Below are 24,300 nucleotides of genomic sequence, written 5' to 3' on the forward strand. Positions count from 1 at the left end.
CTAAAATATTTAACCATTGCAAGAGAATGAAGAATTTTCCCCAGGACTGAAGGTGTGCAGTTTACAAAATGAGAAAGAAAAGGAATACAATTTATGAAATACCTTTTAGAAAGAGATGTAAAATAAAGAGGTACAACAGCCTAAGGAAGAGGTATAAGTTGGATAGAAAACACACATAAAATGAATTTTTAAACCACTTTGGATGATACTGATGACAATAATAGTACAGTATTTGCAAAGCCTAAAAAATATAGAGAGTACAGTGCTCCCCTGCGAATTCGCGGTCCACAATCCCAGTCATTCACAGTATTTTCCGACCACGAATGACCGTGCAGGAAAGGGCAGCCGGAGCGCCGGCGAGTGAAGGAAATCACTCGCGGTATGGTCCGACCGCCTCTGCCTGTACTAAAGTCGGGCCTCACCAATCAGGAGCTGCTTTGACACACAGCTCCTGATTGGTGAGGCCCGACTTTAGTACAGGAAGAGGCGGTCGGATCATACCGCCAGTGATTTCCTTCACTCGCTGGCACTCCAGCTGCTCTCTCCTATCTCCCCAGCTAAAAACCATATTCGCCGTTTTTCAGCATTTGCGGGGGTTCCTAGAATGGAACCCCCGCGAATATCAGGGGAGTACTGTATAACTAGAAAACAGACTAAACATATTAGCAATTATATCAATAGAGTCTGAACAAGTTTCAAATAGTGGAGAAAAAAAAACCCTCAGATATCTTGCTCCAACAAGTCCCAACTTCATGAGACTGAATATATTTTAAATATAGGAGCTTCTAAAGTCATTAGTCAAAAAAACTCCACTTTAAGTATACCACTCTATTGCAGTCTTTTAAAAAATTGCAAAAATGTGTCTTTAAGCACAGTTTTCAAGACACAATCCCACATCATTCACAACTCACAACTGCTGTATTCTTTATCTCACATTCACAAAAAAAAGCTCAACAGCAGCCTTGTTTTGCCTCCACCTTTATCAAGGGCTGCGACATTAATTCTCCATCAGCAGTCTTTGCCAAACACAAAATTCTTCACCCCCACCCCTCTTAGTGAGGGTGAAGAATTTTGTGTTTAGCGAAGACTGCTGATGGAAAATTAATGGTCACAGCTAGTCAAAGCTGGAGGCGAAACATAGTCCCATAAGCTAGGGCAGGGCTGCCCAAGTCTGGCCCTTGAGATCTACTGGCAGGCCAGGTTTTCAGGATATCCACAATGAATATGCATGAGAGAGATTTGCCTGCACTGCCTTCTTGGGATGCAAATCTCTCTCTCATGCATATTCATTGTGGATATCCTGAAACCCTGGCCTGCCAGTAGATCTCGAGGACCGGACTTGGGCAACCCTGCCCTAGGTTATCCTTGGTCTTCTCCTCTGTTATGTAGGCAAATGACTTGAGAACCATGCTTTAATGCAGGAAACTGAAAACCTCCATTATCCATATAACAGGAACAGAGACAAGGTGAAATTATGCCCTACAAAAAGCACAGTTACTTACCGTAACAGGTGTTATCCAGGGACAGCAGGCATATATTCTCACATGTGGGTGACGTCATCTACGGAGCCCCAGCGCGGACAGCTTTTCAAGCAAACTTGATTGAAGTTTCAAGTTTGCTATGCTGCACCACGCATGTGCATGCCTTCTTGCCCACTAGAGGGCGCATCCCCACCTCGTGGTCCTCAGTTCCATAGCCAGCAAAGAAGCCATCCCCGGGGAGGAGGGCGGGTTGTGAGAATATATGCCTGCTGTCCCTGGATAACACCTGTTACGGTAAGTAACTGTGCTTTATCCCAGGACAAGCAGGCATGATATTCTTACATGTGGGTGACCTCCAAGCCAACCAAAAAAGGGCAGGTGGGAGGATGGCAATTTAGGAAAACAGATTACGCAAAACCGACTGGCCAAACCAGCCGTCACTTCTGGACAACGTATCCAGACAGTAGTGGGAGGTGAAAGTATGAACCGAAGACCAAGTGGTAGCCTTGCAGATGTCCTCCACAGGAGTAGACCGGAGGAAAGCTACAGAAGCTGCCATCGCTCGGACTTTATGTCCCGTAACCCGACCATGCAGCGCGAGACCAGCCTGAGCGTAGCAAAAAGAAATACAAGCAGCCACCCAGTTGGACAAGGTGCGCTTGGAAACAGGACGTCCCAACCGATTAGGGTCAAAGGACAAAAACAATTGAGGAACCTTCCGATGAGACATAGTGCGTTGAAGATAAAAAGCCAACGCCCTCTTACAGTCAAGCATGTGAAGCGCCGCCTCCCCAGGATGAGAGTGGGGCTTCGGGAAGAACACCGGAAGAACAATGGACTGATTGAGGTGGAAATCAGACACCACCTTAGGTAAAAACTTTGGATGGGTGCGAAGAACCACCTTGTCATGATGGAACACAGTAAAAGGCGGGTCCGCAACCAAAGCCTGCACCTCACTAATCCGACGAGCGGACGTGAGCGCAAGTAAAAAGGTCACCTTCCAAGTGAGAAACTTAAGATGAGATTTGTCAATAGGCTCAAAAGGAGGCTTCATCAGCTGAGCCAAGACCACATTAAGATCCCAAACTACCGGAGGAGGTTTCAGAGGAGGATGAACATTCACGAGACCCCTCATGAAACGAGTCACCAGAGGATGAAGAGAGAGAGACCGACCCTCGAGATGCCGATGGAAAGCAGCAATAGCACTGAGATGCACCCGAATGGAAGTCGTTTTCAGCCCAGACTTGGACAAATGCAACAAATATTCCAGAACCGAAGACACCGTAACCGAACTCGGATCCAGATGGTTCGAGGAACACCAGGATGAAAATCTGGCCCACTTCTGGGAATAACAAAGCCTAGTCGAGACCTTGCGCAAGGCTTCCAAAACTTCCCTCACAGACTGAGAAACAGGAACCGAAGTCAAGGGGAAAGGAACCAAGCCGTCAGATGTAAGGACTGAAGATTGGGATGCAACAGCGAACCCCGACTCTGAGACAGCAGAGAGGGAAAAACTGGCAGAAGCAGAGGCTCCCTGACACTGAGTTGAAGGAGCAGGGAGAACCAGTGCTGCCGAGGCCAACGAGGCGCAACGAGAATCATAGTGGCTCTGGTCAATTTGAGATGTACCAACGTTCTCAAGATCAGCGGAAAAGGAGGAAACGCATACAGGAATCTCCCTCCCCAGTCTAGAAGAAAGGCATCGGCCTCGAGACAGTCCGGGGAGTAAATCCGAGAACAATAGAGGGGCAGCTTGTGAGTCTCAGGGGAGGCAAACAAATCCACCTGAGGAGTCCCCCAGCGTTCGAAAACCTCGTGCAGAACTCGGGAGTTTAGCGACCATTCGTGCGGCTGGAGGAGACGACTGAGTTTGTCTGCCAGACAGTTCCTCTCTCCCTGATTGTAAACCGCATGTAGGAAGATGTTCTGGGAGACCGCCCATTCCCAAAGGCGCAATGCTTCCCGGCACAGGGACCAGGAGCCCGTTCCCCCTTGCTTGTTTACATAATACATTGCCACCTGGTTGTCCGTCTGCACGAGGACTACCTGATCGTGCAGCAGGTGGCAGAACGCTCGAGCAGCCAGAAAAATGGCAGGAAGCTCCAAAACATTGATGTGACAACGCCGGTCCTCTGCCAACCATAGACCTTGAGTCCGCAAACCGTCTAGATGAGCCCCCCACGCGTACTCCGAGGAGTCCGTGGTCAGGACCTTGCGATGCGGAGGAACGAGGAAGAGCAAACCCCCGGAAAGATTGGAAGAGTTGGTCCACCAACGGAGCGAGCGTCTCAAGGAAGGAGTCACTGTTATAGGGGAGGAGACTGGGTCCCGAGCCTGACGCCACTGGGAGGCCAAGGTCCACTGAGGAAGCCTCAGGTGCAAACGGGCGAACGGAGTGACATGGACCGTCGACGCCATGTGGCCGAGCAGAACCATCAGGCACTGCGCCGAAACTGAGGGCAGCAGCGAAACCTGGCGACTCAATCGAAGCAGGGCCTCCAACCGTGGTGGGGGGAGGAACGAACGGAGGCGAACCGTGTCCAGCACGGCCCCGATAAACTGAAGGGATTGAGCCGGGCACAACTGAGACTTGGGGAAGTTCACTTCGAACCCCAGACGTTGAAGGAAGATGATAGTCTGTCGGGTCGCTGAAATAACCCCTTCCTTGGAAGACGCCTTGATCAGCCAATCGTCCAGGTAGGGAAAGACCTGCAGCCCCCGAGATCTCAGGGCTGCCGCGACCACCACCATACACTTCGTGAAGACTCGAGGGGACGAAGCCAGCCCAAAGGGGAGGACCCGATATTGGAGGTGCAACTCCCCCACCTGGAACCTGAGGAACTTGCGGAAGGCGAGATGCACCGGAACATGAGTATATGCTTCCTTCAGGTCCAGGGAGCACATCCAGTCCCCCGATTCTAACAGAGGGTACAGGACTGGAAGGGATAACATATGGAACTTCTCCCGGACAAGGAACTTGTTGAGCCTCCGGAGGTCCAGAATGGGGCATAAGTCCCCTGTCTTCTTCGGGACCAAAAAGTAACGGGAGTAAAACCCTCGTCCCCTTTGGTTCGGGGGCACCGGCTCCACCGCCCGAAGGCTCAACAAGGACCTGGCTTCCGAAAGGAGAAGAGGAAGCTGGGCTCGACAGCAAAAAGAAGCCCCCGGCGGATGTTCCAGCGGCGTGGCTGAGAAGTTTAGCGAGTAACCCTCGGAGATGATCCGGAGCACCCAAGCGTCCGACGTGATCCTGGCCCAGGCCGGATGAAAGGCCTGCAAGCGGCCCCCGATGGGAAGGGGGTCCGTCGACAGTGCAGAGGGGGCCCGCCCCCATCCGCTCATCACGTCAAAAAGACGGAGCCAGTTTAGACGCCCCTTGCGCCTAAGGTTTCGGTTGGGACGCTCTGCCCTGCTGAGGGGGACGCCGGGGCGGAAGCCTCGAGAAAGCCGGCGTCGACTTCTGCGGGTGTCGCCGCGGTGGAGGTCTAAACGGCTTCTGCGGCGGTACCCGGGGTTTAGGATGGACCAAGGAGGCGATGGAGCGCTCATGTTCGGACAGGCGTTTGGTCGCCGCCTCCAAGGACTCATCGAACAATTCTGAGCCAACACATGGAAGATTGGCCAGACGTTCTTGCAAGTTCGGGTCCATATCAAGGGTACGGAGCCATGCGAGACGGCGCATCGCCACCGCAAAGGCGGAGACTCGAGAGGCCAACTCAAACGCGTCGTAAACTTCGTGAAAGAGGTACAGACGCAGCTGTGACAAATTGGCCATAAAGGTACCAAAATCCCCCTTATGGGAATCCGGCATGACCCCATAATAACGGGGCAACGCCTTCACCATCTGCCGTAAATAGGACGAAAATGTGAAAGCATAATTAAGGACCCTGGCAGCCATCATGGAATTGGAGTAGAGGCGATGACCAAACTTGTCCAGGGTCCGTCCCTCCCGTCCGGGGGGGACCGCAGCAGAGACCCGAGAAGGCTGGGACTTCTTCAACGCCGACTCCACCAGCAACGACTGGTGGGACAGCTGCGCTTTTTTGAAGCCTTTGCAAGGGACTGTACGGTACTTTGACTCCATCTTCAAGGGAACCGCCTTAACCGTGAGAGGGGAGTACAAGTTTCTCAGGAAGGTCTGATGGAGAACTTTTTTGAGAGGCAGACGAGGAGTCTCCCTTGGGGTAGAAGGCAAATCCTGCTCCTCCAAAAATTCCTTCGTATATTGAGAACCTGACACAAGATCAAGGTCCAAAGCCCTCCCCATATCAAGCACAAATCTCGAAAAGGAGGAGGGCTTCGAAGGCGGAGAGGGAGATCGAGAAGCCCGCGCTGCCAAAAAAGAAGGGGAAGCCTCACAGGAGTAACGAGGTTCCTTACCCGTGCCAGACCCCGAACCCCAAGAAGCCGCACCCAGCGACCTCGACGGGGTCGGGGACTGCCCATGCCCCGAGGAACCCCTGCGGGAAGTCCCCGGGGTATGAGGCACCGAGGCATGCCCCTTCCGTCTCGGCGAGGAGTCCCTCGATAACTCTACCTCGGAGGAACGGAAAAGCCTCGGATTATCGAGGCGGAGCTCCGAGACACACAGGGTCTCAGCCCCGGTCGGCGAGGAGCGACCGCGTCGTCGAGGAGAGCCCCGAAGACGTTTGGGCTTCCTCGGCCGACGCTTCGCCCGAGGCCGACCCGAGGGCGAGGAGCCATGGGAGGACCTCGACGAGGAAGAAGAGGAAGAGATCCTCCGAATCCTTCGCACCTTGTCCCGAGGCCGCACGCGCCGCTCAGGCTGGTCAACCGAGGTCGAGGCAAGGTCGGGGTCGAGGCCGAAGCCACCCCGGGGGCCGAAGTCGAGGGTACCGAGACCGAGGCTGCCGAAGCCGGGGCAGACGAGGCCGAAGCCGGCTGTAGGTGCGCGAGGGCACAGGACAGCTCCGAGGCAATGAGTGCACGGAGTAAGTCCTGAAAAACGGGAACCCCCATCATAGTCGGTAGATCCGGGGCTGGCGGGTGCTCCCTCGAGGGCGACCTCGGTCTCGAGTATTCCCGCGGGGCACCCGACTTAGACGCTCGGGGCGGGGCCGAGGACGACCCACCCGCTCCCGTCGATGAGCCCGAGGATGGCTTCTTCGAGGCTGGAACAGAAGAAGGAAGTGAGGACTTACCCACTGTCGACTTCGGGGTCGAGGACGCAGGCTTCGACGAAGCGGGCTGTCGCGGCGAGGTCGAGGGAGTTGAGGCCGAGGTCAAGGCCGGGGCCGAAGCCGAGGCCGACGTCGAGGCCTTCCCCGCCGCGGGGTCCACAGCAAAGAGCTCCGCCATTCGAGCGCGACGGCGGCGGAGAGCTCTCGGCTGAAAAGTAGAGCACCGAGTGCAGGAGTCGGTCGAGTGCTCAGGACCCAGACAAAGCAAGCACCACCGGTGGGGATCGGTGATCGAAAGCAACCGATCGCACCGGGTGCACTTTTTAAAGCCCGTCAAAGGACGGGACATGAACTCAAAAAACGGCCGGGAACGAACGAGGTCCCGCGGCCGCGGCTACCGGGAGCCCCCGGAGCCGAACGAAAAGACTTTTTTTTTTTTTTTCCGACGATAACTTAACACACCAACAAATAAAAAAACAAATCAAGCACAGCGACCGAGAAAAAAACACTCAGCCGCGGTGTCAGAAGGCAAAAAGTAGAGAGCACAAATTCCACAGGGCTTCTGGCTTCGCGGAAAAAACTGAACTGAGGACCACGAGGTGGGGATGCGCCCTCTAGTGGGCAAGAAGGCATGCACATGCGTGGTGCAGCATAGCAAACTTGAAACTTCAATCAAGTTTGCTTGAAAAGCTGTCCGCGCTGGGGCTCCGTAGATGACGTCACCCACATGTGAGAATATCATGCCTGCTTGTCCTGGGATAATGTGTATTACCCTGATTTCAAAAGACCATTTTTATGGGAAAGACTATAATGCAATTACTACCAGTTGTGACAGAGGTTTTAGTAATCTAGAAACTGAATTGAGATTGTCCAGTTTGCTCCAATTTTCAGATCTGAACACAGAAGGCAAGACGAAAAGTACTATAGCCTTGTCTAATCTGCTTATACACCCAGATTTCTCTATCAAGAATAATCATTTTATTTTAATAGGCTCTTTTAGAGAAGAGCCTGTAAATAAGTTTAATAAATGCCTGTACAGACACAAATACAGAAAAAATAGGGCTCCTTTTACAAAGCCACGGTAGAGGTTTCTACCATGGGCTGGTGAGGTAAATGCTCCGATGCTCATAGGAATTCTATGAGCATAAGAACACTTACCTCACAAGCCCACAGTAAAAACCTCTACCGCAGCTTTGCAAAAGCTATCAAAAGTGAATATGCTGTAACAATATTCAAACAAAAAAAAAACCTGTACTTATTGCATCACTTATGGTATGAAAGATGTGATTAATATGAAAAGTGCAAACATTTTTTTCATACAGTATTTACAACTATAGAAGATCTACAAATCAACAATTCTTAATCTTTGCCTTTCAGTAAACCAAGCAAAGTGTCAAGAAATTAAACTTTACATTTTTCTTTTTAAGCTTTACGTGCAATTTATCTTTTTCATTGTGAGCATCACATGTGTAAAAAAAAAATAATAATTTATAAGCAGAGAGCATCACTAATCCAGCACCTTTAAAAAATACAATCAGCCATTGTTACATTAGTTTCAATTCTTTCATGGCAAGAAATTATTATTGACAACCCAAACATGTGGACCACCCTGTTTTGCTGCCTAGTTTTGTAATCAGAGCCTTGGTCCAACTAACCTTTTACACCACTGGGCAACTACGAAGACTGAGGAACAGAGGAATGTATTTACTAACTCTGCTATTTTCATCCCAGAAATCTAGTACTGTACAAAACATTCAGGGATCAATTCCTAATGATTAGCATGCACTATCTGCCCCAAAACCTGTTTCTTAAGGCAGGGCTACTCAAATGATAAGACTGTGAAGCCTTGCTCTGTGGACCACTGGGGTGCAGAGCTCAATCTCCCCCTCTTTGTGCCTGGGTCTAACATCACTGCAGCTCTCCCGACCAATGGTCCTCCACAAGCCCGTCCTTCTCCTCTGCCATCGCGTGCCTCTCATTTCAGGTGCCCACACTGCTCACCTGACCCACCCCACCAGCCAGAGTGCGTAGTTCTGCCCACCACAGCCTGTGGAACTCCTCCAGGGGGACTTCCCCAACTCATCCAGTGCATGAGGTAGAGGAGCATGGAAAGGGAAACTGGCCCCCATACACCCCTCTCACCATGGCAGTAAGTGGACCTGTCCATTAGTCACCAACGCAAAGATCACAAACCCTCTGGCGTTCCGAAGATTGTTTCTCCAACAGATCCAGGCTCGGGGGATACAGAGATGCTGGACTTAGGGGGAAGGGGGAGAAGACAGAGACTGAACCAGGGATGAGAGGGGTACAGATGTTGGAACTAACAGAGAGAGAGAGAGAGAGAGAGAAATATACTAGACTACACAGGGAGGGAGGAGAGGAAGTACAGGAGGAAGAGGAAAGTGAAGCTGGACATAGGAAAGGTCAGGGACACAGAAGAGTTGATGGGCCTGGACGAACAAAGGGAAAGGATCACAGACAGGCAATACCAGACACAAGAAGAGTGACAGGAACACAAAAAGGAGATGCTGGGAAAGGTGGATAGGGAGATACAGAAGGAAATGTTAAAAGGACACAAGCCCTGATGAGAGTTAGGAAAAAACAAAGAAAAAAAGAACAGAACAATTAAGACCAAGGCAAGGCTCAGACAACAAAGATCTAGAGATGGGCATAACTAGTGAAATAATTAAGTTTGCTGATGTCACAAAGTTGTTCGTAGTTGTCAAGTCGCAATAGGACCTTGTGAGACTGGGCATCAAAATGGCAGATAACATTTAATATGAGTAAGTGCAAAGTGATACATGTGGCAAATAGGAACCCGAACTAAAGCTACCTGATGCAGGATTCCACATTAGGAGTCACTGCCCAGAAAAAGGATCTAGGTGTCATTGTTGAGGATATGATGAAACCCTGAGCTCAGTGTGCAGTGACAGCTAAGAAAGCAAATAAAATGTTAGGAATTATCAGGAAAGGAATGGAAAACAAAGATGAAAATGTTATAATGCCTTTGTTATTGCTCTATGGTTTAGCTGCACCTTGAATACTATGTATGTGCAATTCTGGTTGTCATATCTCAAAAAAGATACAGCAGAATTAGAAAACATTCCCATCCCATCTTTATTCTTTTTTCTTCCCATGTATAGCTCCCTTCTTCAACGTCCCAAACAGTACCGGATACCCAAGTAATCAACCAGTATCCTAATATCTCCAGATATCTACCAATATAAGGAAGCCGGATATTCATCAATGTAACGCAACCTGAAATTGTCTCCAACGTAATGCTAATCTGAATTATCTTTGTAATGTAACCTGAAATTTTTCCAATGTAATATAATATGAATCCTCAATTTATAACCTGTACCAGCAATTTTCCAATGTAACGCAACCTCCTGGAAATGTCCAGCTCTCTTCCAATGTAATCCGCTTTGAACCGCAAGGTACAAGCGGAATAGAAATCACTAATGTAATGTAAAACAGAGAAGGACAACAAAAATGATAAAAGGGATGGAACGACTTCCCTATGACAAAAGGCTAAAGCGGCTAGGGATCTTCAGCTTGGAAAAGAGATGGCTCAGAGGAGATATGATAGAGGTCTATAAAATACTGAGTGGAGTGAAAAGGGTAGAAGTGAATCGCTTGTTTATTCTTTCCAAAAATACTAGTACTAGGGGGCGTGCAATGAAGCTACTAAGTAGTAGATTTAAAACAAACCAGAGAAAATATTTCTTCACACATTTAATTAAACACTGGAATTTGTTGCCAGAGAATGTGGTGAAATCAGTTGGCTTAGCAGGATTTAAAAAAGGGTTTGGCTAATTTCCTAAAACAAAAGTCCATAAGCCATTATTGAGATGGCTTAAAGAAATCCACTGCTTATTCCTAGGATAAATACCTATGTGGCATAAATGCACATGAGTCTAGTCTCTCTCATTTGAAAGGAAGCTCTGAAATGAGAGGGCATAGGATGAAGTTAAAGAGTAAAGAATGGCACGGTTACCCATTCCCATGGCTAACCATGGGTGACCGCAGTAAAACCGCAAGAACAGGTAACATCTATATCTATTCGTCACAGGGACAAACCGCTCAATCAAGTGGTAAAAAGTTTTGCTCCTGCAGGGAACCCCACCCACCACAACTCCCCAATATCCCACCATCACAGGTTCAGCATATCCAGGCCCTCCCCTTGTGAGTCCAGCAGCTCCAGCCACCCCCCCTCGCAAAGAAAGGAAGTTGTGTCATAAGGAGGAGCCCAGCAGAGTGAAGGCCACAAGCATCGTTGAGCAAGTCTGTATTCGATTGCTCGCACTGCATGGTTTGTGCCAGCAGCAGGGAGGAAGAGAGGGAAGCCGAATGGACCCAGCAAACCTGCAAGCTAGTGCTGCCTGAGTCGCATCCCAGTCTCACTTTAAAAACTAATTATGGCCTGTGAAGGATCGCTAGTGTACTTTTCCTCTGCCGTGATCCTGCCCCTCCTCTGACCTAACGTCCTGTTTTGGTCTGGGGCAACCGTGTCAGAGGGAAAATGCACCAGCGATCCTCCACAGGCCATAAGCAATTTTTAAGGTGAGAACGGGAGACCAGGGGATGCTGGATGATGGTGGAGAGAAAGGGGAAGCATGCTGGCCTTTGGGGGGTTCCTTAGTGTAGTAGCTATTAGAAGTACAGCAACAGAGGAGGTCCAAAGGGAGGGGCATATGCCAGTCTGAGGTGGGGAGATGAAGGGGAAGAAATAATGAGTCTGAAAACAGAGGAAAGGGAGATGGTGGACAATGGGATGGAAGGAGGGAAAAGAAAGGGAGAGAAGTTGGACCCAAGGGGTGGTATGCAGGAAGGGGGGACAGAGATACTGGATAGAAGAGCAGTTGGGAAGAGAAAGGGAGAGATGATAGACCCTGGGGTAGTGGAGAAGGAGGGAGAGATGCTGGATGAAAGGGTAGTTGAGAAAAGGTGGATCTGGGTATGGTAGGATCCATTGTTGCAGCTGCTCTTTCATTCTTCAGGTCGCCAGCAGCGCGAGTGAAGTAAACATGCTGCCTTCTGTGGCTGGAAGCTTTCCCTCTGCTACTGCTTCCTGGCCCGCTTAGGCACGAAGCAGTAGCAGAGGGAAAGTTTTATTCACGCTGCTGGTGGCCTGAAGAGCGCAAGAGTACTGCCTTACCGGATCCCATGGAGGAGAGGAACACGGGGGTGGGGGTCGCTAGAGAATCGAAGGGTCATTAGAGATGGAGACTAAAAAAAAGAAAAGATGCCAAACCTCCAGGGGAAGGAAGGGGCAGACAGAGATGGAAGATGGATGGTGAGCACAGAGAAAGAAGAAAACGTCAAATGGGCAGGAGACCCTGACAAGCAAATTAACAGAAGACAAACAGAAACCAGAACCAGGGACTAACATGATTTGAAGAATGACCAGGCAACAAAAGATAAAATTATTTTTTCTATTTTGTGATTAGAAGATATAAGAACTGAAATGTTTATCCTGATGGTGCTGGTGTTAGACATGGGTAGGGCCCAAGACAAAAATTTTGGAAGGAACCCCCCAAAGCCCCGAGCTTGTGCCTTCTTCAGCGTCCATCAGGCTTAGGGCTTTCTTTAGCCAGGGGGCAGATGCTCTAATTGCACTCCTTGGCCTAACACCATCCCTGGCACGTGTGATCTTTATATTTTGCACAGTATAGGAGATACTTTTTTAAAGAAATGGTGCTAGTGGAAGTGTCTCCAGGAAGAGGTGGTGGAGACAGACAGTGTCTGAATTCAAGAAAGCATGGGATAAGCATGTGGGATTTCTTAGAGAACGTAAGAGATAATGGTTACTGCAGATGGGCAGACTGGATGGGCCATTTGGCCTTTATCTGCCAACATATTTCTGTTTCTATAAACAACATAAAATCTGTTTTACTCTTTGGGATCTTGTGAGGTACTTGTGACCAGGATTGGCCACTGTTGTTAACAAAATACTGGGCTTAATGGACCTTATATTTGTTCCAGTAAGACAACTCTTATGTTCTAAATTATTTGCTAACTTAGTATTAATTTACTAATGTCAACTTTGGGGAATGCAATTCCTTCCCTCTCTCTCAGGGATCATAATACTCTGTAACAGTTGCGCACACAGTTTCATAAGAACATAAGAATTGCTGCTGTTGGGTCAGACCAGTGGTCCATCGTGCCCAACAATCCGCTCACATGGCAGCCCTTGGTCAAAGATCAGCGCCCTAACCTCTACCTGCGTACTTCTGGTTCAGACAATTGAAGTTTCTGGACCTCAGCTCAAATTATTTGAATAACTCTGTCCTAAGGGCTCAATAAGAGAAATTGCATGCTGGCAGTTATAAACCTCCCTCTCAGTTGTCCAGTTGCCCAAGTATCTGAATAGCTAACTTTCAAAGTCTAAATTATATTTAAAGTTAAACACCTTCTGTTAAATCAATGCAATCACGTTTAATTTTTCATATTAGTTATTTAATTAAAACGTCACTTTCTTTTAAAGATTCATAATAAACAGGAGCACCTCTCAAAAAGGTTTCTTATCTGGAGTTTTGTGAGATGGACCAGCTTGCAGAGTAGGGCACTGCCATCAGTGCAGCAAGACAATAACCAGCCTGTGCTGAAGGGCAGCAGGAGAGTGCGGAGGCTGAGGGTCCAGCACTAGGAACACAGAGAGCTGCCCCGGCTCCTCTGCCCATCACAAGCACCGGCAGCCTTGTCACTTTTCCAACACAAACTCCGCAAGCCCGGCCCCGACCCCCAACAGCCACTAACCTCCTCACCGCCAGTCCAATGGCGTTCCACTACCGCCAATGACTCAGCCTCCTGTCACTCAGCTGACCGTACACCAGTCCCCGCCGCCGAGTGGGACGGGGATCTCGACCTCCTCTCTCCCAGTCCCAGAGCGCCTGTAAGCCGCCTCTCTTCCTCACCTGCGCGTCTGTCACACTCCAAGCCGCGGACTCGCTAGCTCTCACGCAACAGTTACAACGACAGGAGCCGCGCCGGCCATTCGCCCTGACGACGGAAGTCCCGCCTCTGAAAGGAGTCGGGCGCAGGCGCAGTCCAGGCGTGGGCGCAACTTTGCCCTCGAGGAGGCGACGGGCCTACTGAATGGGCAGTGGTTGGCCGGCGTGTGAAAGGATGGGGGTGTTTTACTTACTGAGCATCTAAATTGCGGTTGCTAGCGTAGGCTGCGCTACTCAATATATCACAGCGTTTTATACTCATAAGAAAAGGGCTGGTGTAGGGTTTCTGGCGCCACCTTGTGACTTGTAAATTGGTGCCCTCCTCCTCACTTTTCTCTTCATCCCCCCTCCAGCTCTCAGCATTGCCTACGGGCCTTGGGTTTGACACATGTGCTCTAGAAGTTTGAAGGTAAAAACCAGACTGGGATTTGGGCACCCTTTAACACCAGTACCCTGAGCCAGGACCTCACCTAGTTCATAGATTAAACCAGCCCTGACTCCTCGCCACCTTACTATCCAACATCATCCCTCCCTGTCACCCACCATTCCCCCCTACTCTTTTCTTTATCCCTACCCATCCACCAACACTTTCTGGATCCCCCCTCCTAGCTTTGCCACTCCTCCCACCCATCCAGCATTATTTCTCTCTTTCTTCACCCTCATAATACAGTGGTACCTCAGTTTACGAGTGCACCGTTTTGTGAGTGTTTTGCAAGACGAGCAAAACATTAGCAAAATCGGCACCTCGGAAACTGAGCGTGCCTCAATTTACGAGCACCCCACACACACACACACACACACGATCTGGCACCCTCCCCCCCGCGATCCGGCACCCCTCACCGCCGCGATCTGAAGTCCCCCAGACCCACCCGAACCCGCTTCTTACTTTCATCTCGGCACCGGCATGTCCTGTGCATTGGTGCCGGTGCCCGAAGATCGTCCTCATCTTCTTTGCTGGGCCTTGAGCATCTGCGCATGCTCAAGGCCTACGAGTTCACGCTCTCTCCGAGAATCTCGGATGCTCAAGGCCCAGCAAAGAAGAGGAGGATGATCTTCGGGCACCGGCACTGAAAGGTCACTTGGACACACAAAGTCAGAGGCGTGAAGAAAGTAAAAGAAATTTATTCACAGCATGCATGTTGGACCCCTGAGCTTCAAGCTGGCTCAGAAGTGCCGAAACCAGGAAGTTACAGAGATATTTATTCATTTTTCTGGCTATACAACTGAATTCTAGAAAAAGCTTTTCACGTGTTACTTTTCTTAACACTCATTGGTTCTAAGCTCACACTAGCAGGTCACTAGCAGGACACTTATCTAACTCTTGCAGGTAAATGTACAGAAGGGCAGGGTACATCATGGCTCAAACTCTTATCTATTCAGCTTACAATGTGGTAAGGTAGGGACATACATTTTAGGCAGATGCAGTCAATAGATTATACACTGTTTTCAGCTATGTAGGCCAGAGCAATATTTTAAACAACAGTTAACTATTTCATGACCCTACATTCCCCCCTTTCAGGCTGGCATACCTAAGGAGCCAAGCCTGACAAAATAAAGTTAGGGGTCAGGAAAGTCGGGGTTCCCAGTGGGTAAGGGACGATACTGGGAGAGGGCCAATGCAGCAGTGGAACGTTTGACAACAGAGTCCATAGTTCAGTGGAGCAGCTTTATGGCTATGGGGACCATACAGGGCAGGCAGCAAAGGAGCAGAGAAGACAGGGCGGCAACCAGCAAGATGATATTCAGTGCTGAACCAGAGGGCAACCAGGAGCTGAAGGTACCAGAGATCCAGTCTGCAGTAAGATCAAGCCAGGTCTGCTCAGGAACATGAGCCAGTTTGGTGATACGATCCACATCGTTCTCAATCACTTTACTCAAGTTCAAGGCAGCAGTTGGAGAGGTTGAATTTATCACAGGTACAGCAGCTAGTAAATAGTCCAAAGCTAGACGATTCTGATAAATAGCAGTGCACATTTTAGCATTCGCTCTGCCAATGGTACTCAAAGCTCGGGAGGTCTCATTGGTTATCAGTTCAAGTACAGCTTATAGACAAATAATGCAGTTCAGCATATAGATTGGGGTCCGATAGCCCCAGGTGTCATCCTCGGTCCATGTGGCAGGTCCATAAGCAGCAATGATCCGTTCTGCAGGCCAGTCATCACCCCATTCACCTATTTTAAGGGAATTGGTAGAAGTAGACCACTTTTGGCGACCTCTGGTGTTGAATACAGGGGCTCCCAGGTGTTCACCATCGGGAAGAAGCTGGGACGAATCATGCAAAGCACACATGTACCAGTCCATTAAGCAGGCAACCAAGAGTAGGCAAACGGATCACAGAGCCAATATCAACTATCAGGAGCTGACCATAATTCATAGGAAGTTCCATTAAGCAGTGTCTGAAGGGCTGAAGACAGTGGGAAGCAACAATGGAGGTTCACAAGGCCCATCGTGAAGGTCGTGGACCTGACGTAAAAGTGAGGGTCTGTGAAGTCAGGTTTAACATGTCCAGCTGCTTTGCCTCCCATAGCCACTGTTCTCCCATACCAGTCCCTCCTCATACAAAATAATTGCTAACATTAAGAGTCTGACCTATAGTTTCAGCAAACTATATAAACAGATTTCTAGTGATTACAGGATATTAGTATCTACTTTCATAATTTCATAAAACTGGGGAAACACCACAGAGTGATAGACAGGAGCACATGAGTGGGATACAATTCGGACATATACATCAGTACCTGGGTCTCACCTTTTACCATCAATATACAATGCCATGCAGTCTCTGGCCTTCTGGACTTGGACATTGGCATTCCAGTTATATGGGTCAGTGATAGTGAAAACCATGGGATTACAGTAGCCTGTAGTACACAAGGGGCCGGAGCTAGGACCTATAGTAAGGGAGGCAGACGGGGTATTAGGGGGATATTTGTGTGGGTTATTGTAGGTGGCCCACAAGACACTTTCTCATAAAGGACAGGCTCCACCATTAGTGAAGGTTTCCTCATAGGGGCAGTTCTTAAAGGCATCAGGTTATACAGACATATATACTTAGCACTTTTGGTATAATAACGCTGTCAATCTAGGGAGCCACACAAAACTGAATTAGGGGTAGTACCATGACCTTGAGAAACATCAAATAGCACACATGTATCACAATACAAAGACACCGGGCGAGTGGGGTCTACAATAAGAGTCTAGTTGATAAGTGGACCCTCAACATCATCAATGCAGATTTCTGCCCACTTTTAAACTTCATCACCAGTAGGTTGGAAACAGAAAATACTCTCTGATGTTTGACACTTTCTGTACTTAACTCCTTCATGCAAACAAACATCAGGCAAAGGGGCTGCACTTGTTAAGTACAATAGGAAAGAAATACAGAAGAAAGAAGCATAAGTAAGGGCAACACAAATATCAGATATATATATACTAACAGGGGAAACTCATTTTTCTTTCAGGCACAACTTAGAAAACTTCAAACAGTTATACTCAAGACACTTGCTAAAAGCAGTGGTGAACCACAGGCAGTCAATTAAACTCAAACACTTATAAAGAATTATATTCAGAACACCTGCTAAGTACAATGGTAAATATTCAGAACTTTTGAGGTCTTAGAAAGCTTCAGCTGAAGATCCGTGTTGTAGTGGAACCAAGTTTCATGTCCGGACACCTTTGACAACTGTAAGAGAAGAAATTAGGACAGTAAAAGGACCTATCCACCTAGGTTTCAGGGGGTCTGACTTCCAAGTTTTAGCCATACTGTATTTCCAGGGACATACCCATGGATTTGTGTAGCTATCGATAGTGGGGCCCTTTCCAGGACCCATTTGTGGAGCTCTTAAAGGGCTTTAGCTAAAGACTGGACCTGACTCTGGAGGATATCTGATCCCAGAGTAGCAAAGGAACCAGGATCTGGGTTCACAATGGGTGGTGGCCGGCCGGACATGAGCTCAAATGGGGCTTAGATGGGATGCATCTAATCTGAAAAAGAACAGAAAGCAGCAGGACAGGCCAGGACAGATTAGTTTCTTCAATTCATTTTGTGAGAAGGGTCTTAAGAGTTCTGTTTATTCTTTCGACCTGACCAGAGCTCTCAGGATGGTAAGCAGCATATAATTTCTATTCAATTTGGAGGGCCTGAGCAATTTGTTGGACAACATCGGCAATGAAAGCAGGGCCATTGTCACTGCCTATAAAAACAGGGAGACCAAAGCACGGAATTATTCAGGAGTTGTTTGGTTACGTCTCTGGCGTGTTCAGTGCAAGTAAGGAAGGCTTTGACCCATCTAGTCAGGGTGTCTGTGAAGACTAGGAAGTGACTGAGGGAACGGGAAATGGGCATGTGGGTAAAATCTACAGACAGAACCTGCATCGGATATGTTCCAATAGGTTGGTATCCAAGAGGTGGCAGTCATCTGATTGGGAATTTTATTCTAGAACCGACAACACACTGTCGGACAATATTCCGGACTAGCTGATCAAGGTGATTGATAAAGAAATGTCTCTTGAGAGTCAATTTTCATAGCGGGTTCTCCAGAGTGTGCCAAATCATGGCATCTTTTGACAATCGTGAGGGCCAGGTGTTGAGGAATGAATATGAGGGTACCCGCTGTGCTTGCGTTTGAAGTATCAGTGTGTGGGTCTGGATTGGCACTTGAATTGGCGCATTTTGTATCCACCCCCCTTTCAGGACAGACTGGCCCAAAATAATGCATGCCCAAGTCTGTTCCTGAGAAGCGTACTGGGGTGTAAGGGAATCCAGAAAAGGAATGATTGTATACAGAGGAGCTGAAAGAGGGGGCAGAGACTGGCAGCTCGGGCTGTGCGGTCGGCAAGGGCATTGCCACGAGAGACAAGGTCCATCACGCGTCTGTAAGCATGGCAGAGCATAACAGAAACACGTGAGGGTAGTTGTACGGCCTCAAGAAGGTCAAGAATGAGGGGAGCATGATGGATCAGGCGGCCGGAGGCTATAATGAAACCTCGATGTTTCCAGATGGCCCTATGGGAATGCAAGTTAAGGAAAGCATATTTGGAGTCAGTATATATATATTGCAAGACTGAGAGGCAGAGTGGCGCAGGGCAAAAGTGAGGGCATAAAGCTCAGCTTCTTGGGCAGAAGGGCCAGAAGGCAGGGGCCTGAGTCAGAAGTTTTTGGAGGCAGCGAAAAGACGCTCCTGAAGTTGGGTCCAGACAAAAGGGGCTGAGTCAGCGCCTTTGGTGGAATCATACAGAGGACGAGCAATAGTAGAGAAATCAGGGATCCAGATGGGACAGTATCCTGCAATACTGAGAAAGGTGCTCAGAGCCTTGCAGTTATCAGGGACAGGGAGACTACAGACAGCCTAGACCTCGGTGTAGGAAGGGACCTGGTACCCTTGGAGATTTGAAAGCCAAGGTAGGTGACACGAGGAAGGCATACTTGAAATCAATGTAAATATGGCCACAGGAAAATTTAAAAGGCAGACCCACTATCTGAAAGACTCAGATAAATAATAATAATAACAGTTTATATACCGCAATACCGTGAAGAGCTATGTGGTTTACAAAAGATTAGAGAAGGTACAAAATAATTGAACTTAAGATGTGCACTAACACATAAGAATTGTTCTCAATCCCTATTCTATATCAGGTTCCTACCCCAAAGAGCTGACTTATAAAATTAAGCTAAATGCAGTTCTGGATCCACCCACTAAGCAGGGTAGTCTGACACAAGCACTCTCTAAAGCAGCAGTCCCTTCACTATAACTGACTGGCAAAAATATTTACTTCAATACAAAAGCATTCCTAAAAATTACATTGTTATACCTAAACTTACATTTTTTATATACAGAAATACAAAACAAAGATTGGAATATACAGTAAAACTTTGGATTGCAAATAACTTGGTTTGCAAGTGTTCTATAAGACAAGCAATGATTAAATTTTAACTTGCTATACCAGCAACGTCTTGCAATACACATACATACAGTATAGAAGCATCACATTTTCACAAGTGAGCCAATGGTTCCTCTCTATATGACGCTGCAGGAATGCAGTGACTGTTCCAAATGAGCAAGGGCTTGCAATACAAGTATGTATATTTTTGTACACTAGTGCCCTGGAATACAAGCATACTTCTGGAACAAATTATGCTCCCAAACCAAAGTTTTACTGTACTCACAAGTTTAAACATTGTTCATTTTTATTTTTTTTACAATCAACATGGGTCTCAGTAGAGACTTACTCCCCCTTCCTACAGAATTTCACAAAGGAGAGAGAGTTGCTTAAAGATCAAAGAGATCAAATTACAGATGTAGTCCTTTTCAGAACTTTTAAATTTAGACAAATAACTACTAAATTTGGACAAAGAACTTCTTTTTAGCATGGAATATAAGTTCCAGAAATCATATTTTTCGTTTATATGCATTTCTGAATATGCATATACATTTTATAACATAGCCAAAAACTTCAAATGCAAAACCACTTATCTGTTTCAGGAGAAACCACATTGGAAGTGCTACACACTTCATGGCCCTTATCAGCACAAAAGGAAAAGTACTCTCCTCTCATGCTATGAACAACTGACAGTTTAAACTTCACTGAAACATTTGAACAGACAGAAGTCATAAAGAACCCGGGATATTGCAGGACTTGGGAATCAGATGAAGGGAAGAATTTGGCAAGGTCTGAAGCAAGGGCAGTGCTGAATAGAGAGGGGCTAATTTTAAAGCCCTGGGGTAGACGGGTCCAGGTTACTTAGGAGGTTTGTCCAGTGGAAGGGTTTTCCCATTGGAATGCAAAAATTGGCTGACTGGAAGAGGAACTGACAGCAAACGAATGCATAAAAACCTGACGAGTTATGTCCTCTTCCAGGAAGCCAGAGGGGGCCAGCCCACACCAAATATCGGCCATTCTAACTGGCACAGACAAATAAGGGTTGATTTGTTAAGTATAATCAAAGACAAATTCCTTTTTTAAAATTAGCTAACATATCAAGGGATCCCCACAGGTAGACAGACATCCCCCCATTGTGCAATGGAGGACAAAAACACTTCCCTGAATTCCTGGCCCCGCCCATCTCTGGACTAGGGAAACGCAGTACTAACAGGTCCACACTCGCTTCGTCCTCAAGGACGTCTCAGACACTCTCAAACACACAAAACACAACAGATTTCAGTTCAGTTACTCAACCAGAAAATAACAGTTCCTAGAATCCCTTTCCCACAACTTTTCAGCGACAGATCACGTGGCTTACTAGGCAGGAGACGAGAGACAGGATAGGGATGATCAATCCCCACTTACCAGATAGTGGCCACTCCAGGTACAGATACAGATACAGATACAGATTCTTGTACTTTAAACTGAGACTAGATAAGTCAGTTGAAGCGGTCCAACGTCCTGAGGTCTGCCAACCCCCCAAAAGGAAGGCAGCCGGCTAAGCAGACATATCAGCCGTAGGACCAGAAACAAGTGACCAATCGAGTAACCAGTGGTCAAGAGACCTTCAAGTCCCTGTTCGGGCGCCAAATGAAAGGTCACTTGGACACACAAAGTCAGAGGCGTGAAGAAAGTAAAAGAAATTTATTCACAGCATGCATGTTGGACCCCTGAGCTTCAAGCTGGCTCAGAAGTGCCGAAACCAGGAAGTTACAGAGATATTTATTCATTTTTCTGGCTATACAACTGAATTCTAGAAAAAGCTTTTCACGTGTTACTTTTCTTAACACTCATTGGTTCTAAGCTCACACTAGCAGGTCACTAGCAGGACACTTATCTAACTCTTGCAGGTAAATGTACAGAAGGGCAGGGTACATCATGGCTCAAACTCTTATCTATTCAGCTTACAATGTGGTAAGGTAGGGACATACATTTTAGGCAGATGCAGTCAATAGATTATACACTGTTTTCAGCTATGTAGGCCAGAGCAATATTTTAAACAACAGTTAACTATTTCATGACCCTACAGCACCAACGCACAGGACATGCCGGTGCCGAGGCCGAGATGAAAGTAAGAAGCGGGGCATCAGCACCTCCTTTATTCTGCTGGTTACGCCTCTCTCCATACAGTCTAGCATCTTTCTGGCTACAGTCACTGCATTGTCGCACTGCTTCCTCATCTTCAGACACTATCACCCCAATGTCCCTCTCCCCATCCGTGCATATCAGACTCTCGCCTCCCAGCACATACATCTCCCTTGGGTTTCTACTTCCCAAATGCATCACTCTGCACTTTGCATTGAATTTTAGTTGCCAGACATTAGACCATTCTTCCAGCTTTTGGAGATCCTTTTTCATGTTTTCCACTCCTTCCGGGGTATCCACTCTATTACCAATCTTGGTATCATCCACAAGAAGGCAAACCTCTCCTTCGTACCTCTGGGCCTGATGTTACATCAGCAATAAGCATTCTGTTACGTCTCTTCCGGATTCCATATGCTAGGGGGCTCATAAAAAAACACAAACCGTCTAAAAAGTGGCCTAAATGGGTACTTGGACGATCAAAAAGCCATAATCAAAGCTGGTTTTAGATGTATCTAAAACCAGCTTAGGCCTTTCCCCTGCCTCTAAACGCATAGAGCAAAAAGAGGCGTTTTTAGAGGAGGAGAAAGGGCGGACAGGAGGTGGGCCAACCTAGATCTAGGCGTACAGCAGATATTATCAAAACTTCAGGCAGGTTGCCTAGTCGGCACTTACATGTTTTAACTTAGACCAAGTCAAAACAGGTATAAGTGCCGAAAAAGGGGTCGCTGAGCTGATCGCTACAGCTCAGTGGCCCCAGCAACCTGCCTATCGCTGCAGGAGACATGGCTCATCTATCTGCCGCGATGGTGATCGCCCACCCCTCTCTGAACCACGGCACTTCAGGGTGAGCATCGCGGCAGAGCATCTCCCCTGCCATGGTTGCGGGGTAGGCCTTTTCACCGGACTTTATTTGGCTCCTCTGAAAGGCGTTTTTGTCAGATCCTGCTGATTTGACACAGCCGGCGGGTGCATCGGACCTTTTTCAGTCTTTTGCACCTGTGGTAGAACTTCTTATTCTAGAGCCTTCTCATCTGGCTGTGGCAGACCTCAATTGCAGTAGTTGCCATGCAGATATTATGACTCTTCTGTCTCTTGACACTGTTTCTATATTGGATCCAGCTGATACCCTTGCTGGGACTGGGTGATCCTTGCTGGGATTTGGGTGACAGCCCTTCTGTCGCAGATTTTTAACCTGGCTTCTGTCTGCCTTTTTACTGCTGCTGTTCTGATAGAGCTCCATTTGGATTTTCCACCTTCCACTACTCAGGCTTCGGTTTTGGACCGTTCTCCTGTGCCTTTTTTCTATCCCATCCACAGCTGCTTGGTCTGGTTTCAGAACAATGTGATACCCCAGAAAGTTATTTCCAACCTTCTTTTTTTTTTTTTTATTATATTTATTAGCAATTGCAATAGGTAACATATAACCAAAAGTAAGACAAATAGTAACAGTGCAAAATAGCAAGGTACCACAGCAAGGGGAAAGCATACCAGCGATAGTACAAAGAGAACAGTAAACCCTGGTCAGATGCCCATCACAATACAATCTCCTTGTTTTCCCGCCCCAGGTGTACAATTTATACCTTTGAAAATAAATATCCCGAGCAGCCCTCTGCGTCGGTAAGGCATCAATCTGCCGCCAAACGGCCAGCAAGCAAAGCTTATCCTCTGCAGATAGTGAAGCACAATGCTTCGCGCGCAATAGATGGAGTTCCCCCGAGAGAGCCAATAAATCCGCATCTTGTTTCTTCCGCTTACGAGAAATATAAGCTATAATGAACCCACGCAATACCACTTTGGAGGCCTCCAAGAATGTCACTGGGTCAACATCCTCAGTGCTGTTATTATGATTATAATCCAACCATTGCTTCCGCAGGTATCGATGAAAATCCAGATCTCTGTATATGTAACATGGAAATTTCCAGTGGCGCTCCTGTGTATCCGATGTAATCATTACTTCCATGACTAGCGGGGAGTGGCCTGACAAAGGAACCTCCTCTGGAGAGCAGAGAGGGCGAGACCAACAAGTAATCCAACCGGGCATAAACATTATATAGGTGAGAATAAAACGTATAGGTACGTTCCGTGGGGTGTAAAATCCTCCACATATCCAGCAGGTGGAAGTGACTAAGCAAAAAATTTACCCCCTTGGCTCCATGGTCCCCCGCACCCACCTTCACCGGGCTGTAGTCCAAATCAGCTGTAATATTAAAGTCCCCCCCCCTACAGTTGGTTGGTAATCTAGGTACATGGCTATCTTGGCTAGCAAAGCTGAAAAAAAATTATGGTTATACACATTAGGAGCACACATATTACAGAATAACCATTTTTGACACAATTCTCCAAGCACTAGTATATATCTACCCTCCTGGTCTTGGATTATCTTATGGAGATGGAAAGGCAATTGTTTATGAATCAGTATAGCAACTCCTCTCTTTCTAGTGCCAAAAGAGGAGAAACAGACCTTGCCCACCCAGTCCCGCTGGAGTTTAAGGTGCTCAATAGCGGACAGGTGAGTTTCTTGCAATAAGGCGATATCTGTCTTTCGCTTCCTGAATCAGGTTAGGATCTTCTTCCTCTTGATAGGGGAATGAATCCCATCCATGTTCAAGGTGGCTATGGTCAACTTAGTCATTTACAAAAATACCCTCAAACATAGAAGCAAGAAACAAAGCAACCCAGTGCGTGGGTGACCCCCCAGCCAGGCCCCCCAGCAGAGATATC

General features: G+C 47.7%; 1 protein-coding gene across 7 annotated transcripts in view; it reads right to left on the reverse strand.

The window, feature by feature from the left end:
* The window catches only part of UBE3C (ubiquitin protein ligase E3C), a 378,461-nt gene extending 364,678 nt beyond the window's left edge, over positions 1 to 13,783 (reverse strand). For 3 of the 7 annotated variants that reach the window (XR_004538176.1, XR_004538178.1, XR_004538177.1), the window contains exon 1: positions 13,382 to 13,783. The gene's annotated coding sequence lies outside the window, so the exon portion shown is untranslated. The remainder of the gene's footprint in view (positions 1 to 13,381) is intronic. The other 4 variants (XM_033931605.1, XM_033931604.1, XM_033931603.1 and 1 more) reach the window with 4 other exon arrangements.
* Between the last annotated feature and the right edge of the window lie 10,517 nt (positions 13,784 to 24,300).

This window comes from Geotrypetes seraphini, chromosome 2, assembly GCF_902459505.1.
Source record: "Geotrypetes seraphini chromosome 2, aGeoSer1.1, whole genome shotgun sequence".
NCBI lineage: Eukaryota > Metazoa > Chordata > Amphibia > Gymnophiona > Dermophiidae > Geotrypetes > Geotrypetes seraphini.